The 10,094-nt window shown below is 49.4% G+C and overlaps 1 long non-coding RNA gene across 1 annotated transcript; it reads right to left on the minus strand.

Moving 5' to 3' along the window:
• Positions 1-7,658: 7,658 nt before the first annotated feature.
• LOC111590304 (uncharacterized) lies at positions 7,659-8,996 on the minus strand. Its single transcript, XR_002749406.1, has 3 exons — positions 8,892-8,996; positions 7,793-8,527; positions 7,659-7,699 (listed from the first exon to the last, which is right to left on the minus strand). It is a non-coding gene; the product is annotated as an uncharacterized lncRNA (long non-coding RNA).
• Between the last annotated feature and the right edge of the window lie 1,098 nt (positions 8,997-10,094).

The raw sequence follows: 10,094 nt of genomic DNA on the forward strand, positions 1-10,094 counted from the left end.
ACCACCGAGGGTAGCTCTTTCATCCACCACTTGCCAAACTTGTTGAGGTCGTTGTAGATCCTCGGTTTTAGTCCCTGCAAAATCATACCGTTGGCACGCTCCACCTGCCCATTCGTCATGGGGTGAGCTACGGTGGCCCAGTCCACACGGATGTGGTAGTCCTCGTAGAAGTCTAGGAACTTCTTCCCAGTGAACGCGTGCCATTGTCGGTGATGATGGAGTTTGGGACCCAAAGCGATGGATGATGTTTGTGAAGAACGCCACTGCCTGCTCGGACCTGATGCTGGTTAAGGGTCGGACCTCGATCCACTTGGAGAATTTGTCGATGGCGACCAGCAGGTGCGAGAAGCCCCCGGGTGCCTTCTGCAAGGGACTGACGAGGTCCAGATGCCACACGGCAAACGGCCAGGTGATGGGTATTGTCTGCAGGGCCTGAGCGGGCAGGTGCGTCTGTCTCGCGTAGAATTGACACCCTTGGCAGGAGCGTACAATCCTAGTGGCGTCGGCCACCGCGGTCGGCCACTAGAAACCTTGTCGGAAGGCGTTCCCCACGAGGGCTCGAGGTGCTGAATGGTGACGGCAAGCCCCCGAGTGTATCTCTTGCAACAGCTCTTGTCCTTCGGCGACGGATATGCATCGTTGGAGAATGCCTGAGGGGCTGTGGTGGTAGAGCTCCTTTTCATCACCCAGTAAAACGAACGACTTGGCGCGCCGAGCTAGTCGCCGAGCTTCGACCTTGTCGAGGGGTAGCTCTCCTCGGAGGAGATATTCCAGGTACGGGGTCTGCCAGTTCGGGTTTGGCGTGACCCCATTCTGATCCCCCTCGACGCATAGGGCTTCACCCTCGGCGGCCGAGGGTACCTCGGGCTGGGCCGAGGTCTCGTCGGGCTCGGGCGCGTCGTCGAGTTTGACGGATGGTTGATATATGTCTCTGGAGAAGACGTTCGGGGGAACCGTCGTCCGCCCCGAGGCTATTTTAGCCAGCTCATCCGCAGTCTCGTTGTACCATCGAGCAACATGGTTGAGTTCCAGCCCGTGGAACTTATCCTCCAAGCGCCGAACTTCATCGCAATAGGCCTCCATTTTTCGATCGCGGTAGTGGGAGTTCTTCATGACTTGGTCGATGACGAGCTGCGAGTCACCCCGAGAGTCGAGGCGCTGAACCCCTAGCTCAACGGCGATGCGTAGCCCGTTAACCAAAGCCTCGTACTCGGCCACGTTGTTTGACGCCGAAAAATGGAGGCGAATCGCGTAGCACACATGTTTCCCGAGGGGTGAGATGAAGAGCAAGCCAGCACCTACTCCGGTTTTCATCAACGACCCATCGAAGTACATGGTCCAAAGTTCGGCTTGGATTGGAGCTGTCGGCAATTGGGTGTCGACCCATTCAGCCAGGAAGTCCGCCAAGGCTTGAGATTTTATGGCCTTCCGAGGAGCGAATGAAATTGTTTCGCCCATGATTTCTACTGCCCACTTTGCTATCCTACCCGAGGCCTCTCGGCACTGGATGATCTCTCCCAGCGGGAAGGATGATGCCACAGTCACCGGATGAGACTCGAAGTAGTGTCGCAATTTTTGTCGTGTCAGAATTACTGCGTACAGTAGCTTCTGGATTTGTGGGTAGCGGATCTTGGTCTCGGATAGCACCTCGCTGATGAAATAGACCGGCCTCTGGGCGAGCAGTGCATGTCCTTCTTCTCGTCTCTCGACTACGATCGCGGCGCTGACCACCTGAGTGGTTGCGGCTATGTAGATCAAGAGGGCTTCTCCCACATCGGGGGGCACCAAGATGGGTGCATTAGTAAGGAGTGCCTTTAAGTTTCCGAGGGCTTCCTCGGCCTCGGGGGTCCAAGTGAAGCGCTCGACCTTCCTTAAGAGGCGGTACAAGGGTAATCCTTTCTCGCCGAGGCGCGAGATGAAGCGGCTTAGAGCCGCAAGGCATCCCATGACCCTTTGTACTCCTTTCAAATCTTTGATAGGCCCCATGTTGGTGATGGCCGCGATTTTCTCCGGGTTGGCCTCTATGCCCCGCTCGGAGACGATGAACCCCAGGAGCATGCCTCAGGGGACTCTGAAGACACACTTCTCGGGATTGAGTTTCACGCCTTTCGCTCTCAGACACTTGAATGTTGTCTCAAGGTCAGAGAGGAGGTCGGAGGCTTTCCTGGTCTTGACAACGATGTCATCGACGTAAGCCTCGACCGTTCTACCGATGTGCTCCCCGAACACGTGGTCCATGCACCTGTGGTATGTTGCACCTGCATTCCTCAAGCCAAATGACATAGTAATATAACAATACATGCCAAAAGGTGTGATGAAAGAAGTCGCGAGCTGGTCGGACTCTTTCATCTTGATTTGGTGATAACCTGAATAGGCGTCGAGGAATGACAGGGTTTCACACCCAGCAGTGGAGTCCACCTTTGGACATGCTTTGTTTAGACCAGTGTAGTCTACGCACATCCTCCACTTCCCACCTTTTTTTCTTTACAAGCACAGGGTTAGCTAACCATTCGGGATGGAATACCTCTTTGATGAACCCTGCAACCATCAGCTTGTTGACCTCCTCGCCTATGGCCCTGCGCTTTTCTTCATCAAAACGGCGCAGATGCTGCTTCACTGGTCGGGCACCGGCTCGGATGTCTAGTGAGTGCTCGGCGACATCCCTCAGTATGCCGGACATGTCCGAGGGACTCCACGCAAAAATTTCGCCGTTTGCACGGAGAAAATGGACGAGCACTGCTTCCTATTTGGGGTTGAGCTCGGAGCCGATCCGAACTTTCTTGTCGGCGTCATTGCTAGGGTCGAGAGGGACGGACTTAACCGCCTCGGCCGGTTTGAAGTTGCCGGCGTGGCGCTTCGCATCAGGCACCTCCTTGGAGAGGCACTCTAGGTCGGCGATGAGGGCCTTGGACTTGGCGAGGGCCTCAGCGTACTCCACGCATTCCACGTCGCATTCGTACGCGTGTCGGTACGTGGATCCGACGGTGATGACCCAGTTGGGGCCTGGCATCTTGAGCTTGAGGTATGTGTAGTTGGGGACGGCCATGAACTTGGCGTAGCACGGTCTCCCCAGCACCGCGTGTTAGGTCCCACGGAACCCGATCACCTCGAACGTGAGGGTTTCCCTGCGGAAGTTGGAGGGAGTTCCGAAGCAGACAGGCAAATCAAGTTGCCCAAGGGGCAGGACGCGCTTATCAGGGACGATCTCGTGGAAGGGTGCTGCACCGGCCCGGATCGTGGATAGATCTATCCCCAAGAGCCCCAGGGTCTCGGCGTAGATGATGTTGAGGCTGCTGCCTCCGTCCATGAGGACCTTGGTGAGCCTAGCGTTGCCGATGACAGGGTCGACAACGAGCGGGTACCTTCCTAGGCTCGGTACGCAGTCAGGGTGGTCGCCTTGGTCGAAGGTGATGGGCTTGTCGGACCAGTCTAGGTAGACTGGCGCCGCCACCTTGACCGAGCAGACTTCCCGGCGCTCCTGCTTGTGGTGCCGAGCCGAGTCGTTCGCCACTTGCCCACCGTAAATCATGAAGCAGCCGTGGACCTCCAGGAACTCCTCTTCCTTGTCGCCCTCCTTCTTGTTGTTGCCTTGGTCGTTGCCACCTTCCGCCGGGGGCCCGACCTTATGGAAGTAGCACCGGAGCATGACACATTCTTCAAGGGTGTGCTTGACGGGACCATTTTGATCGATAGACGATGGTGAAGTCGCGTCAGGGACGGAATGCACCGTCATCTCAGGTACGAGGCTAACGCCCAGCAAGTCCTTCGCGAGGGTGCTGGCGTCATCAGTCCGCTTGGGGTTGGCACGTTGCGGGGAAACGACACTCGTCGTTATTTCAGGTGCGAGGACAACGCCCAACATGTCCCCCGCTGGGGTGCCGGCGTCGTCGACTCGCTCTGGACCGATAGCCGACGAGGTGCCGCCTCCTGCCTAGCCACGGTTGCCCCGTCTCCTCCTCCTGCGGCGAGGAGGGTGGCAGGGCAAACCCGGATGCTGCTCTTCCACCACGGGGGGAAGACATCGTCGAGTTCGTCGCCACCGGGCGAGCTGACGACTGTCGTTGTTGTCGTGCTGCAAGGGGAGGAGTACCATGTCGTAGCTGCCGTCGCAGGACATTAACTCGAGACTCCCGAAGCGGAGCACCGTCCCGGGATGAAGAGGTTGCTGAAGACTACCCATCTAGAACTCAACGGGAAGATATTCGTTAACACGCAGCATGCCCCTACCTGGCGCGCCAACTGTCAGCGTTTCGGACCCGGGGGACCCTCAACCGAGCCGACCAGTGAATTTATCGCTGCGTGCCCCTGCCCAGATGGGTTGGCGCAAGATGGAACACAAAGGGGAATGTGGCTTGTATTATCTCGCACCGGGGGTGCTTGTAGTAGGGGTTACAAGCGTCGCGCGAGAGAGAGTGAGTCTCGCGGCAGTCGTCTTCTCCCGCCTCGCGCCCCCGCCGGAAGGCCCTGGACCTCCCCTTTTATAGATGTAAGGAGAGCGTCCAGGTGCACAATGGGGGTGTAGCTATGTGCTACGTGGCTAGCGGAGAGGTGCTTGAGCCCTGTGTACATGGTAACATGGTCGTCGGAGAGGCGCTTGAGCCTTGTAGAAGCACAGCTGTCGGCGTGGCACGGATCCTGCTGACGTTTCCTTGCTTCCGTAGGGGGGCTGAGAACCACCGACATCATGGACGCACGCGGGGAACCATCATTACCTGTCACCGGGGTAAGCTAGATAGGACGCCGGTCTTGTTCCTTCATAGCCTGAGCTAGCTAGGAGTAGGGTAATGATGTATCCCCTGCGGCACGGTTGGTCCGAGCCCAAGGTCGGGCGAGGCAGAGGTTCTTCCTGAGGCCGAGGCCGGGGTCGGGCAAGGACGTGACTCCTCCCGAGGCCGGGGGTCGGGCAAGGCGAAGCTCCCTGTTGCGCTCGAGGCTAAACTCGGCTGTTGTCAGTCTTACCCCGGTGGTTGACACAGCAGTCGGAGTGGGGTGAGCGGCGTTGTTTTCCTGTCAAATCGGTCAGTGAAAGGGCGAAGTGACTGTGGTCACTTCGACCTTGCCGACTGAGGCGCGCGTGTCAGGATAAGGTGTCAGGCGATCCCCGCATTAAATGTGCATGCGATACAGTCGGTTGGTGAGGCGATTTGGCCAAGGTTGCTTCACAATGAAGCCTGCCCGAGCTGGGCTTCGGGCGAGCCGAGGGTGCGCCCACTGCCTGAGGAGGCCCTCGGGCGAGGCATGAATTCATCTGGGACTACGGTTCCCGCCCGAGGCTGGGCTCGGGCGAGATCATGTCCCTTGGGTAGACGAAGCCTTGACTTAAACCGCGCCCATCAGTTTTTATGGTCTGTTCTGAGGGTGTTTACCAGCTGTGTTTAGGAGTGTTGGGGGTACCCCTAATTACGGTACCCGACACTAACCTTATGTCCAGTTTAACATCTGAAGCCCCAATCATGTAAATGTACCGGCTTGAACAATGTCATGTAGGCATGAGCATCAAGTTAGCATATTTGTCTCAAAATAATTGGACGAAAGTGGAAAGATGACAAGCTACAGTCTGAGCAAGAGCTTGCATATCAAATATGTCAAGGAATCACCTTTAGTTTCACATTTGTCCAGTATTGGTCTTACAAAATTTAAAACCATACCAGTGAAGAAGAGCTAGTTACAAAATCTGCAACGGTGTGGCCTAGAAGCAAAAGGAACGTTAACCCCCAAATGAAGTTGGGGCAAAATTTTCATATATGCAGTCTATTCTCCTGCATATCTACATACCATCCCTCCTCACAGAAGGTCAAATTTGCACTTCTCGTAGCCTACAGAGATGAAACAACAAATAATCCGGTTAGTCGGTTACAATCCAACTCAAATAAATTGGGTTAGGAGGGAAATGCAGTTGGGTTGGGTTTAACACGCAAGTTACACCATAGTAACAAGAATATTGAAGGCATTTTTAGGAGAACTACAGCAGGTAAGAAGACGTTAAGATGAAAAACTACATTGCCAAGTTCTATCATCCAGCTTAAAAAACCAAGTAAGATCATAAAATGTCTCTATTGGACCTGTATATAGTATGGAGACAAGCAACAAATATGCACATCCGTTGCATGTAAGCCAATCCTGATACCTCCTCTGTCATTAATCGTTGGAAGTCAAGAATGTTCGCGAGTCTCAGTACTGAATGCTAATTGTAATGTACTGTACATCAGGGATTAGCAACAACAAGCTATGTGATCTTTTTTATTAGATGAACACAAACAAATGAAAGATTGTAGAGGGTTTGAATAAGAATAGGAGGATCGACATAATCTACCTTCATATATTCAACAGAAGGAGTAGCAACCACTGAAGATTGAAGCAAACAAGTTATGAAAAAATCAGAAGAGACAACTATTGGAACTCTATCAGAAATCAGTTCATCATGAGAATGAAAAGCTAGCTATTAAGCTATACATGCAGTGGGCACATATACACCTTCAATTTCCCATCTGCCAAACTTAACCAGCCAGTCATCGTCAACTGCGTCAAACAAGGAATGAAATAGAACGGAACAAACAAATCTCTGTACAATTAAAAGAAAAGAAAAAGAAAAAACACCAATGGGAACCCACTGTCTTCTCAAGTGCTGACTGGTGTGATTGCGCATGCGACACCACCTTGGAGGAGCGCTTCTTCCAGAAGGCACTCCCACGGCTCGCATTGCGGAGTTGTACATGACGCTTACGCGTCGTTGCAGCCCATCGGCTGCAGTTACTGACACCTTGAAGTTCCTTCGTCGTAACTCTTGTTCGCTAGGATGTAGCAACATCTCCGATGGAGAGCGCACTCCGATGTTCTCCTCTTCTCTCGTCGGAAACAACCTAAGGGTGCAGCAGATGGAAACAAGAGAAGGCGTTGGGAATGATGACCACATAAGTCAAACATATATAGCAAAATAAACATATGGATCTCCTCCTTGAAACAGAGAGGAAAGTTGAGATCTAATAACCTAACAAGCAAGACGCAGGGTAAATCAAAGCAAAGGTGAGATCGGGTTGGAACATCTTACCTCAGTCCTTGACGTTGGCGTCACAAATGTCAGCAGCAGTAGCAGCTGCCTGTCTTCCTCTTCCTTGAAATCTACATGAAGAAATCAATATCATAATACACACATATTAATGGAGTCAACAGAGAAGGTTTTTCATAAATCGTAAATGGTGTCTACCCCATATGTGCCTTACTAACATATATAATTGGTTTAGAAACTTCTCATATGGTCCTTGTCTTATAATTCTTCTGTCAATCCCAATACAATGACTAAAGAAAGAGTGAAGGTGTCTTACTTATATGGAAATAATGCACACTGAAAGGGTTAATCTATAGACGCTGCACACTGAAAGGATTAATCTATAGACGCTAAAACAAACATAACTTGTAATAGATAATTCTAAAAGGGTGAAGGTGGTCTTACTTCCATGGAAATAGTGAACACTGACTTTGACCAGCATAGCATATACCACAGTCATTTGTTCCAAGATACGAGTACCAAGTCCTAAAAATATGTCTGTGTGAAGACTGTTGACCGTATCATGCTCTTGGCTCCCAACAACCCTATTCCTAGGTTTTCAGTCCAAAGCGCAGTGTTATCGTCCAAAAAGAAAAAGGAAGATGCCGCCACCTGGATCGGTTATGAACATGCCGCCACCTGGATCAGCAATCACTGCAACACAAAAGGGAGACAGCTAAGAATTTGGAATTCATTGACCTATAAACTCTTGGAATTGATACAATGCTAAATAACAACAAAGCCCACCTTGGTTGGTGATGTACACTGCAACATTGAATTCCTCGGCAATCTTGGTAAGGCGGGACAACATCTGTGCTAGCTTTTGCTGCAATATCACAGCAGATATATACACACATAAGCAAGCGTCATTTTTATGAGCTGCCTACTGCCATTGAAATGAATTGAAGAGAATACCTGGCGCTCTGCTAGTTCACCCCTGCCACTGAAATCAACACGCAACAGTGCAATCACAGAATCCACAATCTGTTTCCTGGACAACAGAAATACCACATGAGCAGTTGAGCACAACTCAGATTTATAGAAATGAATGCACTTTACACTTTCAGTCCTACCAGAAGCTTGAAAGGTTCTTCAGCCATTATGGCAGCAAGGCCCAGGAGTAATAAACTTGGGTATGACCCATGAACTGAACCATTTCAGTCTAAACAAAAGCACTGAAATTCAGAGCCTATCATAGAGCCCTACATAGAGCCCAAACATGAAACAATTCATTCAACTATAACAAAAAATCAGATGCAACTGTCAACAATCAAAATTTATGAATAATCACAAACCTCGTATATTCTATTGATTCGAAAATGTAGGCAAACAAAAGTATCCTTTTCATTTATCATTCTGCAGGTAGACACTTACCTGTGTTCTAGGCGTATTTGAAATTGCAGAGGGTCTTGCCGTCCGTGTCCACGCGGAACGGGCCTATCTCCCGGAAGGCTCCGATTCCAAACGAAGAGCAGCCAGGCCCTGCAGAAATGCACTCCGTCCCATTAGTACAAGTGCCATCTACCTGGGGTGAATTTATAGCTGTAAATAAACGCGATCAATGCTACCCAATTCCACTGGACGGTGGTATATACCTTTTCTCATTCAGACTTCCAAAAGTAACCAATTTATTTTCAAATCATTGAAATTAAAACAACCAAAGCTAATTTAAGAAAAAAAATGTCGGCACATCTAGATGCAGACATAAAACGATATGAGTTTGCAAGCCCAAGACGACTCCAGTCCAACGAAACATTCTCATCATTGGGACCTCCTTTGTTTCCAAATTTCTTGAGCAGCCCAACAAAAAAATCAGAAAGGGGTGATTCCCAGAAACGATTGAGACCTTACTGATGGTACCAAACAAGTGGTAAGGTCCAACAGCGTTCTCATCAACTATTTGCTCCCTGGGCCTCTGAATTGCTGCAAAAAGATAACCCACACTTAGCATATTTCTGCTAGCATCATCAGTGGTTAGTAAGTACTGTATAGTATCAAAAGTGAGTAAAAATACAACACGACACTAAAGGTTTTGTTTCGAGTCAGGATTGAACATTTGGCCATGAAAGAACTTCATGTATGTTATCTAATATGTTAAAATTGCAAGAATGGATTTCCTAAAATGGTTGTAATATCACCCTTGTTAAATTACTGCAATGCTCCTTGTCTTATCCTACTGAAATGTATTCCAAAAAGAGAGAGATGCATTTGATAAGCAGAAGTAATACTAAGTCCATGAATGCAGTGACAATATTTTTCATAGAAAATGCAGTGATAGTATGACCATATCAATAACTCATTGATAGATGATAGAGCACTCAAGAAATTCACTGACAGAAATTAGATTACATAGTAAGTCGCATCCTGTTCGAGTGCAGCTCGCTTAAAAATAATGGTTAAATTCGCCAACATGGTGGTTGCCAGCATAGCGGAGAGATCACCACACAATTGAAAGTCCTCTCATGAGTCTCATCAAGAACAATCACCTTGTACTTCTCTAAAAGTGGGTCTACCATTGCTTCTCTTAGAAGCATACCATCTGTCTGATGTGTGATAGGAAGCAGTAGTGTTCAACAGAACATGATTAGATCAGAACACCTAAAAAGAAAAGAAACATAAACTCCATATCAATCTACCAAAAGGCTATTGCCACTAATGATATTCGTAAATGAAAGATAAAAAATAAAAAGGATTATCTGAGAACAGTTTGTGGTTGTTGCAATCCTCAAATTGAATGTTGTAACCCACTTCTTCCCCAAGAGTAACATCCATCTCTTCTGCCACATGCCTAAAGACTAAGAATGTTGCGACCCTCCGAGGATGGGTGCAGGCAACCATAGATGAAAAGCCCATTATCAAGTGTCAACTCCACTTGACAAAAGATGCAAAACACAACAAACAGGAAACAAAAGAACATCCTGCAATTTTTTCCACTTGACAGCAAAAACTGCAAGCAGCAAAAACAGCAAACTCTATACGACTTGACAACCAGACTGCATTTTTTCCACAAAACGTGCAAAAACAACCAACAATTAAAATTAACCTAGTT

The sequence above is a fragment of the Zea mays genome, chromosome 10 (genome assembly GCF_902167145.1).
Source record: "Zea mays cultivar B73 chromosome 10, Zm-B73-REFERENCE-NAM-5.0, whole genome shotgun sequence".
Taxonomy (NCBI): domain Eukaryota; kingdom Viridiplantae; phylum Streptophyta; class Magnoliopsida; order Poales; family Poaceae; genus Zea; species Zea mays.